The sequence below is a fragment of the Borostomias antarcticus genome (assembly GCF_949987555.1).
Source record: "Borostomias antarcticus genome assembly, chromosome: 1".
Taxonomy (NCBI): domain Eukaryota; kingdom Metazoa; phylum Chordata; class Actinopteri; order Stomiiformes; family Stomiidae; genus Borostomias; species Borostomias antarcticus.
Window position 1 is genome coordinate 56,609,554 of NC_140234.1, and position 21,153 is coordinate 56,630,706.

Consider the following 21,153-nt stretch of genomic DNA (forward strand, 5'->3'; position numbering starts at 1 on the left):
GTTAGAGTACGTTAGTGGAATGAAATTGGTAGACTTCTAGTTGATCGAGCGGTCATGAAAAATGATCAAATGTTAAGACATGGACATCATTGGATTCCCCTCGGCCTACAGAATCTAGCTTTTATTGTTTGTAGTCTAATGGTGTCATATAGCCTGGTGGTGTCTAGCTAGTGAATGTAGCTAGAGGTAACAGCATGCAACCGTGGACATAATAACATGGGCACTAAAGCTATCATGTCTAGCCAGGGAGAGAGGACAATGAAATTTGCCACAGTGGCATCAAGTTGGGATGGTCCAGGCTAGACAGCTATATTTGAGGTAGCATAGCGTCGTCAACAGCCCTTGTTCTCTAGCCTGCCGACTTGCTCTTAGCTGAGCTCATTTGCATATGAAAAAGGGCTCCATCTGATCTTGTTGTCAACAGAGGGGTATAGATGCATGCTAGACCCCAAAGACATATTAAATTGTTGAAAATTTGCATAATAGGACCCCTTTAAAATAGATTACAGGCTTATTGGAATAGAGCCAGGTTTCTAGCTAGTTTTCTTGCTGTAGTGTATGGTACCAGTTACATAGTGCAATGTACATGGACACTGTAAAATGATGCTTGACCTAACTTTAAAAAATCACACCCAGGTGGTGAAGTAAGCATGGCAGGTAAGCAATCCCTACTGCCTTCTAGTGCTGGTGTGCAACTGTATTGGCGACTCCTGATTGGTCTTAATCTCATTCTATGAGGACCTACACTGTTTTATTCATAGTTTTTGTCCCATTGAAATGAATGATGGAAAGTTCAGTTGGTGGTGGCAGTTGGTAATTTGATTTTTCAAACTGCTGCTACTCCTACAATTTGCACAGCACGTTCACAAATTATACACCAAAATGTTCAGATTGTCATGCCTTAATTCACATTCAAATATCGAACTGATGTCATTTATAGTTTTTGAAATATTCTGTGTTGAAAAACATGTACCCATTCACACAAATTATGTAATATTCAGTGCTCCACTCGAGCGGCAGTTGGTAATTTCAAATTCATACCTGTTTTCTAATTACAGTTTTTAAGCTATACAGACATATCCAGATTGTTCATCTGGTGGACCAGGATTCCTACGTTGTAAATCTCTCAGCTGTGACATTTATACTTTAGATAACCTCAAACTGTAATGTGCGTGGGGAAAATAGAGAGACTTGCAGTATGCGGTCTTGCTTTGTCCATAATTAGGCCACCTCTATTTAATTGACTGTTTTAAATGATGAGGACTGGTAGGCTCTCTTTAGGCTGGTCATTGCTGTTGATGGTGTAATGAGATGATTGCATAGACCTTGTGTATCTTATTAGCGAGTGCTTTTTAGGCTATCCCTGGCATATATATATATATATATATTCATTTTCCAAAGCCAATTTAATTACAAAACCTTGTAACCCTGAATGGTGCCAAATGTAATCAGTGAATGTGTGCTTTGTGAATGCTCCAGTCCATGTTACAATCGTAATTTACGATTGAATAATTTCAGGCCTTAATACATCGGGACATATTAAATCTATCGGAGACCAATTTGATTAGTAGGCAATGCGACCTCGTAAATATCAGTGTTGCCAGAATATCGGATTATGAAAAATATAGAATAATAATTGCTCCCTCATGTATGCAGTTCATAAAACAGTATGTTTGTAACAGGGGGTATGCTTGTGTGTAGGCTGGTGGATTATGCACAACTGGATTACACCTGCTTTTCAAAGGTGGAGAAATATCACTGCAAAACATACGCTTTACCCCTCAGTTTGAATACATACGACGGGATATGAATCGGTCTCCTTGCGCATCTCCCCGTTTTGTGTGTGTTCACACCCACCTCTCCCTCCACCCTCCCATGAATGCATATGCATGAGCAGGAAAGCGCAACGCTCCCTTCTGTAGACCTGTGCTGGGCAGAATGCCCTTTGACTCATGTGCGGTCTGTTCGTACCACGCCATGTTTTCAGGCACACGTTGCCACGGAACAACGTCAAACACAGGCGCTAACATGTTAGTACGTCTGCCCCTTAGTGTTTTGTATCCTTGTGTCTCTCCTAGGGTTCTGTATCCTTGTCTCTCTCCTAGGGTTTGATATCCTTGTGTCTCTCCTAGGGTTTTGTATCCTTGTGTCTCTCCTAGGGTTTGATATCCTTGTCTCTCTCCTAGGGTTCTGTATCCTTGTGTCTCTCCTAGGGTTCTGTATCCTTGTCTCTCTCCTAGGGTTTGATATCCTTGTCTCTCTCCTAGGGTTCTGTATCCTTGTCTCTCTCCTAGGATTCTGTATCCTTGTGTCTCTCCTAGGGTTTTGTATCCTTGTGTCTCTCCTAGGGTTTTGTATCCTTGTCTCTCCTAGGTTTTTGTATCCTTGTCTCTCTCCTAGGTTTTTGTATCCTTGTCTCTCTCCTAGGTTTTTGTATCCTTGTCTCTCTCCTAGGTTTTTGTATCCTTGTGTCTCTCCTAGGGGCAGATGCACTAATGTTTGCAAGCGCAGCGTCTTGGACAGTCCGCAGAAAGTGCGCGATGCGTCTTGGATGTACAGTCTGCATCTAAGTCTGCATCTAAGTCTGCCTCTAAGTCTGCCTCTAAGTCTGCATCTCAGTCTGAATCTAAGTCTGCATCTAAGTCTGCATCTAAGTCTGCATCTCAGTCTGACCCTCAATGCGCAATCAGCGAATGTACCGCTCTCAAACCCTAGAAAATATAGTGATGATTTTTTGATGAAAAAAATATTTTTTTCCTGGCTTTGCTCGTCTTGTCCCCATGAGTAGCTACGTTATCGATGTGTGTTTTGAACGTGTCTTCTATCCTTGTGTCTCTAGTGTTATGTCTTGTGTTTTTATTTTATTCTTATTTTTATTTGCTGTCCCTTTGTTTGTCTTGTCCACGTGTGTATGTCCCTATTGATGGTTGATTGTTTGTGATGGGGGTGGAGCTTCGTACGAGCCCTCCGGGACTCGTTCCCCTCCAAGCACTGTTATTAATATGTGCTAAATAAAGTAAACATAAACATATCTCAACAAGGGAAGGCCATAGAGAGAGAGGGTATGGACCGGCATAACGCTCTCGCCCTAACGAATGCAGCAAAACCATATATGTCCTGCTCGCGAAATGCATTCATGGGCGGAGGTCTGTGCTCTCCGATCACCATTTCTAGTTAATGTGGCACTGTGCACTTTGAGTTAGTATGAATAGCAAGTGGTTTAGTTTAAAATTAAGGAGACATCATTAGTCTATTTAAAAGAAACCGAATGAAAGTTTAATAAGGATGCTGATTCAGTAGCCTACTTCATTTCTAACAAACTTCTCCACAAAACTCACTTTACTTCAGACTTTGTGATGCTCATTGAATTTCATGGCAGCTTATGGGGACCCTTATAAATTAATTAATGCTCAATGCTTGAGTGACAATCTTAATGGTCTTTTGAGGTCAATGCAGAAACGAATGTTTCTCATTAATCAAAATCCCATTGTTGCGGTTTTCCAAAAATGCTTTTCTTAGTTTGGTATAACACATAATTCATAATAGGCCACAAAGACATTGTTGCAATTGTGAAGTCTCACCTCGTTCTTTTGGAACAGAATTGTTTGGGCAAAAATAATTAGGAAAAAATAAGCGCCTCCCTTCAGAAAAGGCTAAGCCTGATTTACATATGAAAATATGTTTTAATTATCCGTGTTTACCAGCCAGTAGATACATAGCCAGCCATGCATCAGATTTAAGACTGAAGCCTTCAGGATATCAGCCACCTCAACTGGGAGGAGGAATTAAAGATGGAGTTATCCACCTAAGCATCTGCACAATTCATCTTTAATTTAAGAGCTGGGAAATCACTCCTTCCACAGCGACGGAGTCGTTTAAAAACTACAACTTGAATGACGACTCACAACTGGAAATGCGGGCTGTTTAAGGTGCGCTATGCAAACATGTCTACACTTGATTGGCCGTGCTAACTGGTCAGCTTCGGCTTCGTCTGTGAGTTCACATGATGAAGGTCTGGATGTGAGTAGGTCTGTTGTTCTCTCCTGCTCTTTAAAACATAAAACATCTCGGTTAATAACAGCAGCTCTGTGCTCAGACGACAACTGCATTCAAGCTGAGCTGAGGGCTAGAATTGTCAATTTAAGACACATAATTTATCATTAAACCTAAAGCCTGAATTAAAAACAGGCCCAAAGCCAGGATGTTATACAGCTGTATTAAACAGAAAAGCCTCCAATGACATTGGCTGTGGGCATGAATGCTGGGTCATACACCAGAACAATGCAATGTTTTCAGAAGCTTAATGACAAATAACTTTACATTTAAACCAAGGTCAAGTTCCTCCTGTTTGAAATTAATAATTTAGATTGACTCTGAAGTTGCATTGACTTTTGTCGATTGCCGTTATTAATTTCTTCCGACAACTGCCAGATTTGAGTTGAGTGATCTCTCTAGGAGGATCGATAGAGTTCGACCGTTCACGGATCCAAACGCAACTTCGCTCCAAAACGTACCGCAGAGAAACGCGCAAACTGCCGATGCGTCATGGAGTCAGAAAGTTTAACTCGTATTACAAGTCGATGATATTGACATTCACGCTGAGAGATGTCTGTGAGCTCTTCTCCAGGACACCCAGGGTGTCCCTCGTGTTGCTCAATCACGCTGGGTGGCACTCAGCCCTATGACCGGCCATCTTAATAAATCTTGACACTTAAGTGAAAGGCTGCTCTCATCTCCATATCCCCTGTGATGCGCGTGGGCACCAGAGGGGCCTGGATATCTCCCAGATTAATGAAAGAAGGACCTTGGACCTTGGTGTGAATAAAAGTCTGTAGAGATAAGAAAAAAATACTGAAAATGTCTCTCCCTGTCCTCTTCAGACTGAGTGGTGCGGTCCTACACACATACCATATATATTAGTACTATATATAATATATAGTACTATGTACTAATGTCTAATACTATGATTAAATCGTCTCCCACTGTTGAGTTGTTAAGTCTCAAAACCCACTTAAGAAGATTATGAATTATTAAGATTATCCCAAACTCAAATTAAATATCAGATCCCATTTAACCTCAACAGAGATTTTGGGTATACCTGTAGCCATTTGGCAGTGGTTGCAAAGAGAGAAACCTCAAGTTCAATTCCTGCATTATAAGTCACTTTCATCTTAGCACAGTCTACAACTAGCACACGAGTGTTATGGAGCCAAGACAATGAGCTCTGGGTCTTCCAGCCTGCCAAACGTATCAAAGCACCTCTTATCATAAATCTCTTATCTCCTGCTTTCTTGCATCTTAATATCTCATTACTAGCTGAGGAGATGAGTTTGTAGAACAAGATGAATCGTGATTTAATACTGAAGTCTGGCATAGACTCAAAAGCATAATTTAATTTAGCTAACACAGCGCTAATGAAAGCGCCGTGTTCTGAACCTCGATAGGGATTCCGCTGAACTTGCTGTAGATGGAACCAGAACAGACTCTATTCTAGATAAGGGGCGGCTGTAGCTCATGAGATAGAGCGGGTCGTCCAATGAGCGTAGGGTCGCCGGTTCGAATCCACGCTCCTCCTGACGACACAGACATGTCGTTGGGCAAGACACTGAACCTCAAATTGTTCCCAATGAGCAGGCTAGCACCTTCGCAACTGCTTGGCAGCTGTGAGTGTGAATGGGGAAATAAGAGGCCTTCGGTGTAGAGCGCTTTGGATAAAAGCACTACATAAGTGCAGTCCATTAACCTACAGTACGCAGGGAAAGTGCAGCCATCAGCAACACATTTGCTTCCTGTTTCTGAGAATGTCTTTACCGTCTGACTTTTGTTGGACTTAAAGTAGTCCCAGATCGTAGCTTTGATGAGATAACCACCTCGCCCGTACTAGGAGCCCACTTCTTCTCTGCCGTCTCTTAAAACTTCATCACATTTAGCTCAGACAGTAATAGGTACCTGGAATCAAGCCATGGATTTTTCTTTTTTATTATTGCTTTTCTATCGTTGTAAGACTCTATTGTTTATGTATGTATTGTTTGTTTGAAATAACTATCATTCATTCATTCATTCATTCATTCATTCATTCATTCATTCATTCATTCATTCATTCATTCATTCATTCATTCATTCATTCATTCATTCAGTCCTCGCATCTCCCCTGAAGGACATGCATCAGTACGAGCTCGCGAGCCGCCCCACCCCCACGACGTCCATCTTAGTTTCGTTTCCCAGGCTCTACGGAGAGGGAAGGGTCTGGACTCATCCCTCCCCGTGTGTCCATCTCAGTCAGGACCGGGAGGAAGACGGTGGCATGTTTGCCCAGAGGATAACAGCTGTGCGGTTGGTCATTGAGGGAGTTTATTTAGAGTGATTGGTTTGTAGCTTCTGTACATACCTTCCCCTGGCTCAGTGTGTACTCCCCTGTCTCCATTATCAGCTGTTAGCTTGAACCCATTCAGACCGGCAGGCCTTATTGCGGTCCTTTTTGTAAACGCTGAAATGATTCCTCTTTGTGTGCGTGTGTGTGTGTGTGTGTAAATTCTCACACAGTGCTGATGGGCCGGTGAGTTCATTGGTATGTACAGGACGCTCCACAAAAGGCAAACGCACGTCGAATCATCAATAGCCAGGCACTGTGTTGTGGTGAGGGGGCCATGGAGGTTAAAATAATATCGAAATCAGGAAATGCTGGGAGCTGTGAAAGTGAAGTGAATCTCTCCGTTCTCTTAGCATATCCCAAAGTGCTCATTTTGAAACAGCCTGATACCCTTTATCTTTCTCTCCAGATGCTGTGCTCCTTAGAATATTCTTTTTCTCTGATGTAGCTACAGCTAGCAGGAGGAAATAATTTGTCCATTACTATGCAAGGAGGCGGTCCACTGTTTCTCCTTTTACCATAAAACCTGGACCTGTTTACTTTGGAACTTATTGTTGGTGACGTTCTGCTTGAACAGAAATGTTTAATTCAAACAAGATTTTGTTATCGAGCCAAAATTGTATTAAAATCAATATTGTATAATATCAAGTAATATATTACAGTTATTGTGATGCTGGTGATTGCGTTGCTTACCATCTCCAAGGGATTGGTCAATGTAATGGAAAAGTTGATGGTGGATGATATTAGCACTGCGTTGAAAAATGAAGGACATTGAAGGGAAAAAGTAGTTCTGGAAGCAATTTCAAACGCATAGTTTGAAATGCATTACTTTGGATTTAATCTCTGCAACACTCCTGAAATGGATTTTCACCCGTACAAACTCTTTCCATATTGAGATATAACATGTTCCCAGCTGCGAAATCCATCAATACTGAGGTGCCACCACACGTCCCTTTACCACAAAACCAATTATGAGACACTGTGTAAAACAATTTATGCAATTGCTCGAAGAGAGCCATTCCTGTGCATAAACACTGATTGAATTTTACAGTCTGTTCCCGGCCCAGGGGCGTGATCGTAACTACGAGAGGGATTCTCCGTCAATCTCCAACAGATTAATTTGCGCGTGGCGTGACGCCGGTCCGGGTCACCCGCGATTTAATTAAGAGACGCGTCGGAGTTCTGCACACGCCGCTCGGCCTAGCAGTGCACGGCAGGTATGGCCGGAGGAGACTGAGCCGAGTTTACGCACCGACGACTTCCTGCTCGCGGTCCCCATCTACCCCCACACGCTTCCCCATGACCTATAGCGCTCAGTTAGACATCCCAGCAAGAAGAATGTCACAACAAGAACCGCAACCCACCTTCAGGAAACATTGAAATCACACCTATGTTTTCCACACGGACAGAGTCGGTCCAAACCTACTTCTCTAGCTGTGGATATACAGGCAAAGCTCGGCGATTGGATTCACGGCTGTGTGTCTTGGTTGAGGGGTTATGTTTAGAGACCTGAAGGCCCCTGAACAGTGTTCCCACTGGTCTGGAAAACGCAGCGGGTGTGTCTGAGAGCGCTGTAATTTCGGCGCTGCTCTGTCTAAGAAGACGAATGGCGAGACATTAGAGGTGAGAGTGGCCACGAAGAATGTGCTGCTTGTTTGGGGGGGGGGTGGAGGGGGTGGGGGCGGGGTACTGGACAACAAAATGAGCTCCCCTAGGGTGTTGTGGTACTCCCATACAGTAAGATAAGCGAAGCAGGAAGTGAAGATGTTTAAAGAGTACAGTATCTCAACCGGAGGGCACTGCTCTCCATGGATTACAGTAAAGGTTAAGATGTTTATGTTGCACACTTTACGATCGATCAAACTGTCAGTGAACATTGTTTAGTATGACTATATAGTAATATCTGTTGTCGCAGCACTGTAGTTAGTTCACTTTGACATAATATAGCGTTTACAGTAGGGTGGTATAGATTATGACATGCGGAATGAGGGAGGAACATGTGGTGAGGGTTGTCACTAAAGGTGAATAAACAATACATTTTTTATTTATTTTTGCTGATATGTTATGAAAAGTGTCGAACTGTCCTGCGGTCTAGCGCATGTGTGCGCTCTGTCACGCCTGCTTTAGAGGCGTTTGCAGAAGCACTCTGTTCACACTCACGGTCCATTACACATTTACATTACTTTAGTCATTTAGCAGACGCTTTTATCCAAAGCGAATTCAAATAATTGCATTTAACGTAGGTAGTCAGTGCACTACTACTCACCAGAGCATAATCTACTGCTGAAGGCAAAGTGTAAGAGTCGCAAAATATAAATACAATAGGTACTTAAGAGGGAGGATCCTGGTAGTACTTTCTGAAGAGGGGTTTTGAGTCTGCGGTGAAAGATGGGCAGCGACTCTGCTGTCCTGACGTCAGGGCCGGACTGGCCATGTGGCGTACCGGGCAAATGCCCGGTGGGCCGGACCTACTTGTGGGCCGATCTAAAAAAACGAGCTAACGAACGGCCCATAGAGCAGGGACAGCGGCCCATTGGTCCATTTTCTATACTGACACTGGGCTGGCCCAATCATATGTAGGCCCCACCCCTCCCTCTGTTAGTTTCAGGTGTCATTTGCGTGGGCCGCTAGAGAGCCTCAGCAGCACCCCCCCCCCCCCCCCCCCGTCAACAAATCGCGCAGCAGCACCCCCCCCCCCCCCCCCCGTCAACAAATCGCGCAGCAGCACCCCCCCCCCCCCCCGTCAACAAATCGCGCAGCAGCACACCCCCCCCCGTCCGTCCGTCAACAAATCGCGCAGCAGCACCCCCCCCCCCATCAACAAATCGCGCAGCAGCACCCCCCCCCCCCGTCAACAAAACGAAACTGAAGGTGTTCCATTTCACGCGTCGGCTCGGCTAGTGGGCCGACTGGGGCTACATTTCCCGGTAGGAAATATTCACCCAGTCCAGTCCTGTGGGCCGGTCTGGGCCAAGATGCCAGGGCTGAATTTTTGTCCCAGTCCGTCCCTGCCTGACGTCAGTGGGCAGTTCATTCCACCACTGCGGGGCCAGGACAGAGAAGAGCCCTGACCGCGTCGATCGACCGCAGGGGCCTCGGAGTGATGGGGCAGCTATTTGCCCCGAGGTAGCAGAGTGGGTGTAGTGCTTGACCGTGGCGTAGAGGTAGGAGGGAGCTATTCCTTTCATTGCCCTGTAGGCTAGTAGCAGAGTTTTAAACTGGATGTGAGCTGCTACAGGGAGCCGGTACAGAGAACAGAGAAGGGAAGGTGAGTGGGAAAGGTTCAAACCATGAAGAAAAGCGTTTCGACGTCCCCTGACTGTATTGACTTGAGGCTTTTAAGGAGAAAAACCTATTTTCCAAACGAAAGGGCGTTCACACACACAGTCGGAGGAAGAGGATAAGCAGCGTTCCACTCCTCAGTCATCTAATCCACAGACCTCATTGTCTAGATTCAAGATTAATTTATTTGTCCCAAGGGTAATTTGTCTCAGACATGCAGGCTGCTACATACAGTGCAAAAGTGCCATAACAAGGACAAAACAACCATTAGTTCAAACGTGCAAACAGTTTAAAGACGTGGACATTTGTCATGACGCCTGTTCTATGGGAGCAGATCATTTTCACCTCATCAGCCTTTGCCAAACATTAGACAATAGCAGAGCCTCTTTATGAGTCATTAATTTGATTGTAGTGATATTTAAAGCTTAATTATAACTGCTATGAGCCTGCTACAAGCTAGCTGCAAACTCGTAGCGAGGGGAAATTCATGTTTATCACTTTTTCCTCTTAATTTGTCATGGCAACATACACTAGCAGTTTTGAAATGTTTGTGCTTATGCTTGCGATACTCCTAAGTTACTGAAAATGTTGAAATACAGCTGAGAATACAACTTTAGCCCCCGCACCCTGGATGTGATTCTGAGGGTGGAGGGAATGTAACGACTTTATAAATACACGTAAAACATGAATTATATACATTTTATCTATGATTGAATTATTCATTTTATATCTACACATTCCCTGTCTTGTGTATATTTTCCTTGTGCAAATTTATTTTTATTTTTTTAATGTATCGATACTTTACCGTTTATCGCGGAGAGCAATATTGCGATGTGTTGCTGTATGTGTTTTATTTCACAGCCCTGTGTCGGAGGGGGAGAGTGTGGTAAGTGACAGCTCATTTTCCTGAGGCTGCAGTGCTGAGGTACCGGATGGCTTGTTACAGCTGTAATGTTCTCCTGTTGAAATGTACTGCTGTTGAAATGTAGTGTCAATGTGGCCTTGAGGCGCACAGACACACACTTGATGATCGAACTGGACTTCTTCACTCCGGCTCTCTAGCTTTAACTCCTTATCGGTCAGACTCGCTCTGTCTGGCTCGTTTTCCACCCATGAATGTCACTTGGGAGAGGAAATATTAGAAGCCTTGTGTTTATAGTAAACTAGATGGTATTTGCTTGTTTATCGTGTGGATAATTAACAGTATCCTATGGGTAGCTTGGGTGTGCTATCAAATTCCTCCCTAAATCCCCCCACTAGCTAGAGGGGAGTGTTGTACATTAAAGATTTCTCCTAATTGGCTCAACGGTTTCTCATGAAGCAATTCATCACTTTCACACCCCAAGCATATGCAAGCCGAATGCAGCGGAGGAAAGTTAGGAAAACAACTTAAGATTGAATTGTTGGTCCTGCAATGTTTTCTTAAATGCCCTTTTAGGAGCCACTGCTTTAAACCGACATCTTGTTACGCGACAGCGCAAGTCTTTTGTGGCGAATTTGTAAAGTGATGTCCGGCCTCCATCAAGTGAATAAAACAGATGGTTCCAAGTGCTTGGCAGGAAATTGGCCGTTTGTTTCCTGGCCAATGTCACAGGTAGTCAGTCAGCCCGTCGATATTCAATTAGTTTACTCATGGATTCCTTGCATGGGCGACCATGGCAGCTGGGCATGCCTTCTTTCTCTCTCTCTCTCTCTCTCTCTCCATTTCTTTCTCTTCATGACACTTTCTCTTCCTCTCTCCACCTCCGTTTCTTTCCTCTCTCCGTGTCTTGCTGTCTTTCTCTCTCTTTTTCCGTCTGTCCGTCTCTCCCTCTCCATCCACACTGCTTCGGACTGCAGACGGATTTATCGTCCGATTGCAAGGATGTGACGGCCAAAAAGGAAGCAGGGTGTTTATCTGAGAGCGCGGGGGGGGGGGGGGGGGGGTATTTAAATCGTTGAGTATCGCCCGAGAGGCGCCCCAGGAGGACGTCTCTCAAGAACAATCACCCCCTGTCTGTGGGAGAGATGAGAAGCGATCCGGTTAAGAGGTAGACGCCAGGGTTACATGGGGACACCGGGATTCGCGCAGTGGCTTCATGGCCTGTAGCCTAACTTCCTAGGCTACTAGGCCTCCTGCATTTCTCAAATAAATAATACAATCTGTGCAAACTAAAATGAGTAAATAAACAAATTAAACATGCATCAGTCCTCTCCAGTCTCATTTCTTTGCACAGCAATATCCTAACTTTAGCCTAGGCTATACTGTAGGTCTAAAGAAAAAACCATTGCCTTGTTGTCTGGCCCTCAAGAGAAAATGGGGATGAATCAATTATAGAGCTTTTATTTATAACAAACATAGCCTAATGAAAAATCGCTATGGCATGCTGATATGTCATAGCTAACAACATTGTTTTAAGGCTGATACAGTATGTGCATATTTCCATGTTGCATTTCCCCCCTATGAAGGAAAAATCTTACTTGGTTTAGTTTAGATTTCAAGAACACGCTGAGTGGTCGGTCAAACAAAGACAATAAGTTTATTCTAAGTTACGATTTGCAAACCGGACTCTGAACAGGAAGTGAATCCAGGCAAGAGTGGGTGACTGGGGAACGAAAGTTATAGTATATAACGCGAAAAAGGAAGTGACACAGTTTCAGGATGAAGAGGACAGGGAAGTGATGTCACACAGGAACAATTTGTAGTTTTAACAGACTGATTCTAGAGGAACGAACTACAAAGTTAGAACAACAGTCAGGTAGGAAAACAAAGAAAAGAACACATTAGGGTAACACATTGGTGAGACTTGAATTTCATTCACACCCCTTTGATAGTATATGAGTTACACTTGAAATTTAACTTAATTTAATTTAAGTTAGTCCACCAACGAAGGTGCTGCGTGTAGACCGGCAGATTAGACTAGAGGACCTACTGATGACGTATCGGTCTTGAAGGGGTGTCTCATTTCATAGGGGAAGATTTCAACCCACTAGCCCTTCACAATCACCTGGTAGGGGTAAGGGGTAGGGGTAGGGGTAAAAATGAGAAAGGGGATTGGACTAAAGTAGGCTCCACGTCAAAGTGTTGTACACGCATAGAGAGGGATGGGGGGTAGGACAAGGAGAGTATCAGGTTGTTTTTGTCTTAATTAAAATCTCAGCATCAGATTGACCTCGATACCCCGAATGTTCTGCAGAGAACAGGTTGGAAGCCGGCTTCACAATCTTGCTGCAAAGTTAGATTGAAGGCCGAATTCCTTTGGAAACGTTTATTTTTTCTCTGTGAATGTGGAAAAACAACAACATACTGTATGTTTCTAATTGTGAGGTAACTTGACTCTGACATCATTTCCTGATTCCTGAACAAATGTATAATTTATGGATAAACGTCACATTAGCACCTTGACAACAACCTGGAAACGTGAATCAACTACAAAAATAATGACAATAATGCAAAAAATGGAAAATAGTCAATATTGTGTGCCCAGAATATGACCTCAGATCAGAAATGGCACAGAACAGGGAAAGGCCTGCACACAAAGTGTGATAAAAGATAAACTACCTGATGATGATAGAAGTGGAAGAAGGGAAAGATGTTTTCCTTGTCAACATACGTGGACGGCAGCTATATTAAATCAAATCAAACTTCATTTGTATAGCGCATTTCATACACAAAGGCAACACAATACAAAGGAAGAACATACAAAATAATCCTACCCCTAATTTTCCAGAGGGAGTGCAAAAAAATCATTCACCCGGTACAGACCGGATTGATTTCTCCCATCTCTAATGCATGAGTAAAGAGCTTCCCTTCCTCCGCACACTCACAGGGCTTGAGGGGGCAAAGTGGATAATTCCCCAACACATTCTCCTCTTGTGCTCCTTTGAAATGCTGGGCGAGCTTTGTGCTCCCGCCCTCCGGGGAGACAACAGCTTAAAAGCATGTAATACATGGCTAGATCACTCCCGCCATGTTTGTCGAGGAGAGGCTTACAAAATGGATTTTGTTTGCTGTATCTGCACGATTCACTACATCCAGTGTATATATACATTTAGGACCTTCAGTGTCTTTTATTCGTCACACGGTGATCAAGCGGTAAATGGACTGCACTTATATAGCGCTTTTATCCAAAGCGCTTTACAATGGCCTCTCATTAACCCGTTCACACGTACATTGACACACCGATGGCGGCAGCTGCCATGCAAGGCGCTAGCCTGCTCATTGGGAGCAATTTGGGGTTAAGTGTCTTTGCCCAAGGACACTTCGACATGTCGTCAGGAGGACCCTGGATTCGAACCGCCAGTGCCGACCCTACGCTCATTGAACGACCCGCTCTACTACCTCCTGGGCCACAGCTGAGTGTCTGTAGCTGAGTGTCTGTAGCCAAGTGTCTGTAGCCAAGTGTCTGTAGCTGAGTGTCTGTAGCCAAGTGTCTGTAGCCGAGTGTCTGTAGCTGAGTGTCTGTAGCTGAGTGTCTGTAGCCAAGTGTCTGTAGTTGAGTGTCTGTAGCTGAGTGTCTGTAGCCGAGTGTCTGTAGCTGAGTGTCTGTAGCCGAGTGTCTGTAGCCGAGTGTCTGTAGCCGAGTGTCTGTAGTTGAGTGTCTCTCTGCTCCAGTCCTCCCAGCTTCTAGTTCTCCCCTCTCTCCTGCTCTCTAGTCCTCCTAGGCTCTCTCCTGCTCTCTAGTCCTCCTAGGCCCTCTCCTGCTCTCTAGTCCCCCTAGGCTCTCTCCTGCTCTCTAGTCCCCCTAGGCCCTCTCCTGCTCTCTAGTCCCCCTAGGCCCTCTCCTGCTCTCTAGTCCTCCTAGGCCCTCTCCTGCTCTCTAGTCCTCCTAGGCCCTCTCCTGCTCTCTAGTCCTCCTAGGCCCTCTCCTTCTCTAGTCCTCCTAGGCCCTCTCATGCTCTCTAGTCCTCCTAGGCCCTCTCCTTCTCTAGTCCTCCTAGGCCCTCTCCTGCTCTCTAGTCCTCCTAGGCCCTCTCCTGCTCTCTAGTCCTCCTAGGCCCTCTCCTTCTCTAGTCCTCCTAGGCCCTCTCCTGCTCTAGTCCTCCTAGGCCCTCTCCTGCTCTCTAGTCCTCCTAGGCTCTCTCCTGCTCTAGTCCTCCTAGGCTCTCTCCTGCTCTCTAGTCCCCCTAGGCCCTCTCCTTCTCTAGTCCTCCTAGGCTCTCTCCTGCTCTCTAGTCCTCCTAGGCTCTCTCCTGCTCTCTAGTCCTCCTAGGCCCTCTCCTGCTCTCTAGTCCTCCTAGGCTCTCTCCTTCTCTAGTCCTCCTAGGCCCTCTCCTGCTCTCTAGTCCTCCTAGGCTCTCTCCTTCTCTAGTCCTCCTAGGCTCTCTCCTGCTCTCTAGTCCCCCTAGGCTCTCTCCTGCTCTAGTCCTCCTAGGCTCTCTCCTGCTCTCTAGCCCCCCTAGGCCCTCTCATGCTCTCTAGTCCCCCTAGGCTCTCTCCTTCTCTAGTCCTCCTAGGCCCTCTCCTTCTCTAGTCCTCCTAGGCCCTCTCCTTCTCTAGTCCTCCTAGGCCCTCTCCTTCTCTAGTCCTCCTAGGCCCTCTCCTGCTCTCTAGTCCTCCTAGGCCCTCTCCTGCTCTCTAGTCCTCCTAGGTCCTCTCCTGCTCTCTAGTCCTCCTAGGCCCTCTCCTGCTCTCTAGTCCTCCTAGGCTCTCTCCTGCTCTCTAGTCCCCCTAGGCCCTCTCCTGCTCTCTAGTCCTCCTAGGCCCTCTCCTGCTCTCTAGTCCTCCTAGGCCCTCTCCTGCTCTAGTCCCCCTAGGCCCTCTCCTGCTCTCTAGTCCTCCTAGGCCCTCTCATGCTCTCTAGTCCTCCTAGGCTCTCTCCTGCTCTAGTCCCCCTAGGCCCTCTCCTGCTCTCTAGTCCTCCTAGGCTCTCTCCTGCTCTCTAGTCCCCCTAGGCCCTCTCCTGCTCTCTAGTCCTCCTAGGCCCTCTCCTGCTCTCTAGTCCTCCTAGGCTCTCTCCTGCTCTCTAGTCCTCCTAGGCTCTCTCCTTCTCTAGTCCTCCTAGGCCCTCTCCTGCTCTCTAGTCCTCCTAGGCCCTCTCCTGCTCTCTAGTCCTCCTAGGCCCTCTCCTGCTCTCTAGTCCTCCTAGGCTCTCTCCTTCTCTAGTCCTCCTAGGCCCTCTCCTTCTCTAGTCCTCCTAGGCCCTCTCCTGCTCTCTAGCCCCCCTAGGTCCTCTCCTGCTCTAGTCCCCCTAGGCCCTCTCCTGCTCTCTAGTCTTCCTAGGCTCTCTCCTGCTCTCTAGTCCTCCTAGGCCCTCTCCTGCTCTCTAGCCCCCCTAGGTCCTCTCCTGCTCTAGCCCCCCTAGGCTCTCTCCTGCTCTCTAGTCCTCCTAGGCCCTCTCCTGCTCTCTAGTCTTCCTAGGCTCTCTCCTGCTCTCTAGTCCTCCTAGGCTCTCTCCTTCTCTAGTCCTCCTAGGCCCTCTCCTGCTCTCTAGTCCTCCTAGGCCCTCTCCTGCTCTCTAGTCCTCCTAGGCCCTCTCCTGCTCTCTAGTCCTCCTAGGCTCTCTCCTTCTCTAGTCCTCCTAGGCCCTCTCCTTCTCTAGTCCTCCTAGGCCCTCTCCTGCTCTCTAGTCCCCCTAGGCCCTCTCCTGCTCTCTAGTCCTCCTAGGCTCTCTCCTGCTCTCTAGTCCTCCTAGGCCCTCTCATGCTCTCTAGTCCCCCTAGGCTCTCTCCTGCTCTCTAGTCCTCCTAGGCCCTCTCCTGCTCTAGTCCTCCTAGGCCCTCTCCTGCTCTCTAGTCCTCCTAGGCCCTCTCCTGCTCTCTAGTCCTCCTAGGCCCTCTCCTGCTCTCTAGTCCTCCTAGGCTCTCTCCTGCTCTCTAGTCCTCCTAGGCCCTCTCCTGCTCTAGTCCTCCTAGGCCCTCTCCTGCTCTAGTCCTCCTAGGCCCTCTCCTGCTCTCTAGTCCTCCTAGGCTCTCTCCTGCTCTCTAGTCCTCCTAGGCTCTCTCCTGCTCTCTAGCCCCCCTAGGCTCTCTCCTGCTCTCTAGCCCCCCTAGGCCCTCTCCTTCTCTAGTCCTCCTAGGCCCTCTCCTGCTCTCTAGTCCCTCCAGTTTCCTCCCAGTCCTAGTCCCCCAGCCCTGATCCTGGTTCTAATCCCCCAGCCCTGGTCCTAGTCCCCCAGCCCTGGTCCTAGTCCTAGTCCCCCAGCCCTGGTCCTAGTCCTAGTCCCCCAGCCCTGGTCCTAGTCCTAGTCCCCCATCCCTGGTCCTAGTCCTAGTTCCCCAGCCCTGGTCCTAGTCCTAGTCCCCCAGCCCTGGTCCTAGTCCTAGTCCCCCATCCCTGGTCCTAGTCCTAGTCCCCCATCCCTGGTCCTAGTCCTAGTCCCCCAGCCCTGGTCCTAGTCCTAGTTCCCCAGCCCTGGTCCTAGTCCTAGTTCCCCAGCCCTAGTCCTAGTCCCCCAGCCCTGGTCCTAGTCCTAGTTTCCTCAGCCCTTCTCCCTGTGGTCCCCGGTCCCTCGGCCCTCCTGCGTGATCGTCTGCATCCGCGTCTCATGTTTAGCATGGCGTCCCCCTCGTCGGTGACCCGCCCACACGCCAAGACCCCTTGAACACACGCAGAGATACACCCTCGACGGACCTCGCACGCCCTTTTTGACTGACTCGGCAACCTGGGCAGCCTGCGCTCATTAAAGATACATGACGCGTCGAGGTGCGGACACTCCGTCCAATTTGGTACAGATAGACCCCAAAGGCAGAGGAAATCTCTTATTTATGGCGCCCAGGCAGTGGATGTGCGCAGACACGGATCCGACCCGGAGACGCCGTCAAACTCTGTCAGAACCAAGTAGGATGTTACTAAGTTTAAACAACACACCCCTCCCCCGTCTCTCCCTAGAAACGGACGACAACAAACAACCCCTCCCCTACGGCGACAGCGTTGAAATCAGCCCGGCAACCCGGACCAACGCGGGTCGGTGGCAGCAGGCGCTAGCTAGCCGGGCGGACTAATCCTATTATGGGATGCATAGATGAGCAGACTTCTGCTCCGCAAATCTAATCTGCCCCCCCGGTCTCACTCACAGAGTAAGCAGTTTTTTCCCCTGGGCAATTTTTTGCTCAAAAGACCATTTACGCGCTTGTCAACAGCATTCCGCACCCCCCCCCCACCACCACACACACACTCACACACATCCGTTTCCCCCCCTCCAACAAGATCACACAAATGAGTTCCATCTCTTTTTCTTTTTTTTTTAATATATAGTTTTGCTATTCTGTTTTCATTTTTCAAATCAGTTGTCTGCTTACTTCCTGGTTAGAGTGACCTATGACCTTCCGTACGGAAGCGTGGGCCGAAGCTTTGTCTGCTTCTAACTGCGTCGACGACCGTTTGGTTCAGGGATAAATGCAACGCCTTCCCAGATCGATTTCCTTCAGTCAGATAAACCCTTTAGGGCTTCTGTGAGCCCCCCTAGGGCCTACGGCCTGTACCACTGGGGGAGGGGGGGAGGGGAGGGGCGTGGGGCGTTGGTGTCAAACGGATTAGACACAAAGTAGCTATCGGCCTGACGCATGTACAACATTATGGTTATGACCGAGGGCCAACGCAGGGATGAGATTTTGTGCATATTTCAAAACGGCCATCAGAACCTTGGATTGGGGCGTTTTCAGCGAAGCGTTCTTGCTGTCGTCGCGTCTCAGTGCACTGTTTCAACCAGGTTTGGAACACAGAAACCCAGGACCCAGTAGAGGATCTCAAACCCTGCCGGGCCCAAAGATTAGCTGTGCAAATTAGAGAGCACTCATGCACATCCAGAGTGGGAGGCGCTGGTCGAAGCAAGTAAAGGTCAAACGCATGAAGAGTTCAACCTTCCCAGGATCCATCAGAAGAGACCGCACACTCCTCCACCAGAAACTCAATGCATTACGTTTATTCAAATAGCACATTAGCTATGCAAATTCAGGTCAGGAGATTGTCACTTCACATTTGAGAGAGAGAAGACACAGAAAGAAGCATTACAATAGTCTACATATTAAACCGTCACGAGACCTTTGGGTGTTGACATTTAATGGGTGGCACATTTTAAGAGGCATAAAAACATGTTTTTGAAAAGCCAAGTCTACTTTTTCGGTTAATCTGACAAGATGGCAAGAATTACTGAAGTTGGTCCCGACGATGACACACAGGCCTACCTCCTAGCGGTTTCCCAGGCTGCATTGCAATGCAGGGTTTACCAGGTGTGTCCTTAAACCCCTCGGCACACACACGCACACGCTCGTCTCTGCAGGGTAGTCATCGTTGTCTGCTCTAGCGCTCGCCCCGGGCGCCTGTCAGCCAATCGGAATTGTTGTTCAGCTATTAATGCATTATGGTGATAACAGGTGCTAAATCACTGAGGATAGAGCTGATCCCTCAAACACACACAGACGCGCCGACACACGCGCACACACACACACACACTCCAACCCCCCAGCTTCCATGTTGTGAAGCTTTGAAGATATTGCTCGGTTTGCTGCAGGGAGGCGCCTCCCACTTTCACAGCGGCAATGACATACTCAAGACACACTCAGAGTGTGTGTGTGTGTGTGTGCATGTATGTGTGTGTGTGTACATGTGTGTATACAGGTATGTGTGTGTGTGCGTGTGCGCATGTGTGTGTGCAGGGCGATAGTACATCATGATTGGGGCGTTTTGTCAGCAGGCAGAACTAGATTCATTTGAAGGGTGGCAGAGAGGAGCTACAGACCTCAAAGCTTTGGACACTTGCCGGCAAGAGCCCATCTTCCTGGAGAAGTGTGTGTGTGTGTGGGCGTTTGGATGTTGCACTTTGCGCTCTCAGGGCTGATGCTACATATGTAGAATTAGGGATGCACAATATTATCGGCAATGATATCGGTATCGGCTACATTTTTTTATTTATCGGTATCGGTCCGATGTGCAAAACAGGGCCGATGTGAACAGCAGATAATTATTTCTGTCTAGCTGCTGTTGTGTGTGTTGTTGTTGCGAGGGAACAATGCGGTAAATCTATGATTTATCAGCTTTTCCAAATGTTTTGGAAATAGAGACAGTGTTTCCATGTGTTTTTCAGTATGTATAACATTTGATTATCATAGAAGCGTGTTTTTATACAGATCATATCGACATTGGTGAATATCGGTTATCGGCCATAATAGCAAAGTTAATATCTGCTATCGGTATTGGGCAAAATTTTCATGTCGTTGCATCCCTATGTAGAACATAGGGAGCCATGAATCCTCCATATTTGTAGGGAGCCATGAATCCTCCATATTTGTAGGGAGCCATGAATCCTCCATATTTGTAGGGAGCCATGAATCCTCCATATTTGTAGGGAGCCATGAATCCTCCATATTTGGGTTTATTTCTAGTATTGTATACAGTACCAGTGCGTGGCCTCAGTGGAATCTAACCATGGTCCAGTCTAGACTACCTCACGATTAGCCTGATGTCTGTTTTCTACTTCACTTAAGACAGGAAAGTGCTTGTTGTTTTGCTTTGCACTTAGGACACAAGATGAAAGTAAACAACAGGAGATCATATCCCTAAGCTTCAATCAAAATGGTGCCTTGTATTAAATATTTACACGTCAATATTCACACAAGAATGTCAATGAGTGTCCTTACTGGATATGAATATTTTATCAATTAAATACCACTCCTCAGTAGGACAACCTTGGAAGGGCATATTTATTTATTGATATGATATCTCTGTATTTGAATGGGGGATTAGAAATATTTGGACGAGATTGGGTTTCACCACCTTTTTAAAATACATGACACACACATTGAGAAGAGCGTGGTGATGATTGTTATTACTGTACTAGACAGTGAATATAGCACTGTTATTACTGTACTAGACAGTGAATATAGCACTGTAGGTATCTTTTTACCTCCACAGTATCTTTTTACCTCCAGCGTATTTAGTAGGGATGTGCTGAGACGTCATTATCTGTATCTGTTCAATCAAATTAATTATCTGTATTTGTATCTGTATTCGGATAGAAACCAGAAGTGGGCGTGGTTCATACCGGAAGTTGCGTTAAATCATATTTTCTAATAACTTAATTGCTTTGGCAATGCAATTTTTGAGCATTCAAAGCATCAAATTGATTTAATATCGGCATATAATTAGTTCTCATATATATTTCCACGTTCGAGTCCGCCCACTAAAAGTTTGTTGATTCTAAATTGAAGTTCTCAATGGAGTGCAACGAGTTGACAATTCTGTCTGATATCAGGAAAACTCAACTGAGATGTGATGGAAAACTGTCAAATACATCAGTAGATGGCGCTGTGCTACCATTTCAGATGCCAGCTGTCACATGACTAGCAACTTCGCTCTCAGAGTCAAGACAACATGAAGCGATCAAAACAGAGTTTGGACATGAATGAAGTACGCTGCTTAATGTTTTTAAACTGCTGTACTATGACAATACAGGCAGCAGTACCACATATGTAGTAAACATCCACAAACCACATTTCATCTCAGACTGAGTGTAGCCGATTTTTTGAAGTTATTTTCTAGTTGACAATAACGTTACGTTATGGCTTAAGCCACGTTTTTTCCC

The 21,153-nt window shown here is 46.5% G+C and overlaps 1 protein-coding gene across 1 annotated transcript in view; it reads left to right on the top strand.

Moving 5' to 3' along the window:
- ntm (neurotrimin) overlaps positions 1-21,153 on the top strand; it is a 315,940-nt gene that overhangs the window by 7,352 nt on the left and 287,435 nt on the right. The window lies entirely within an intron of this gene.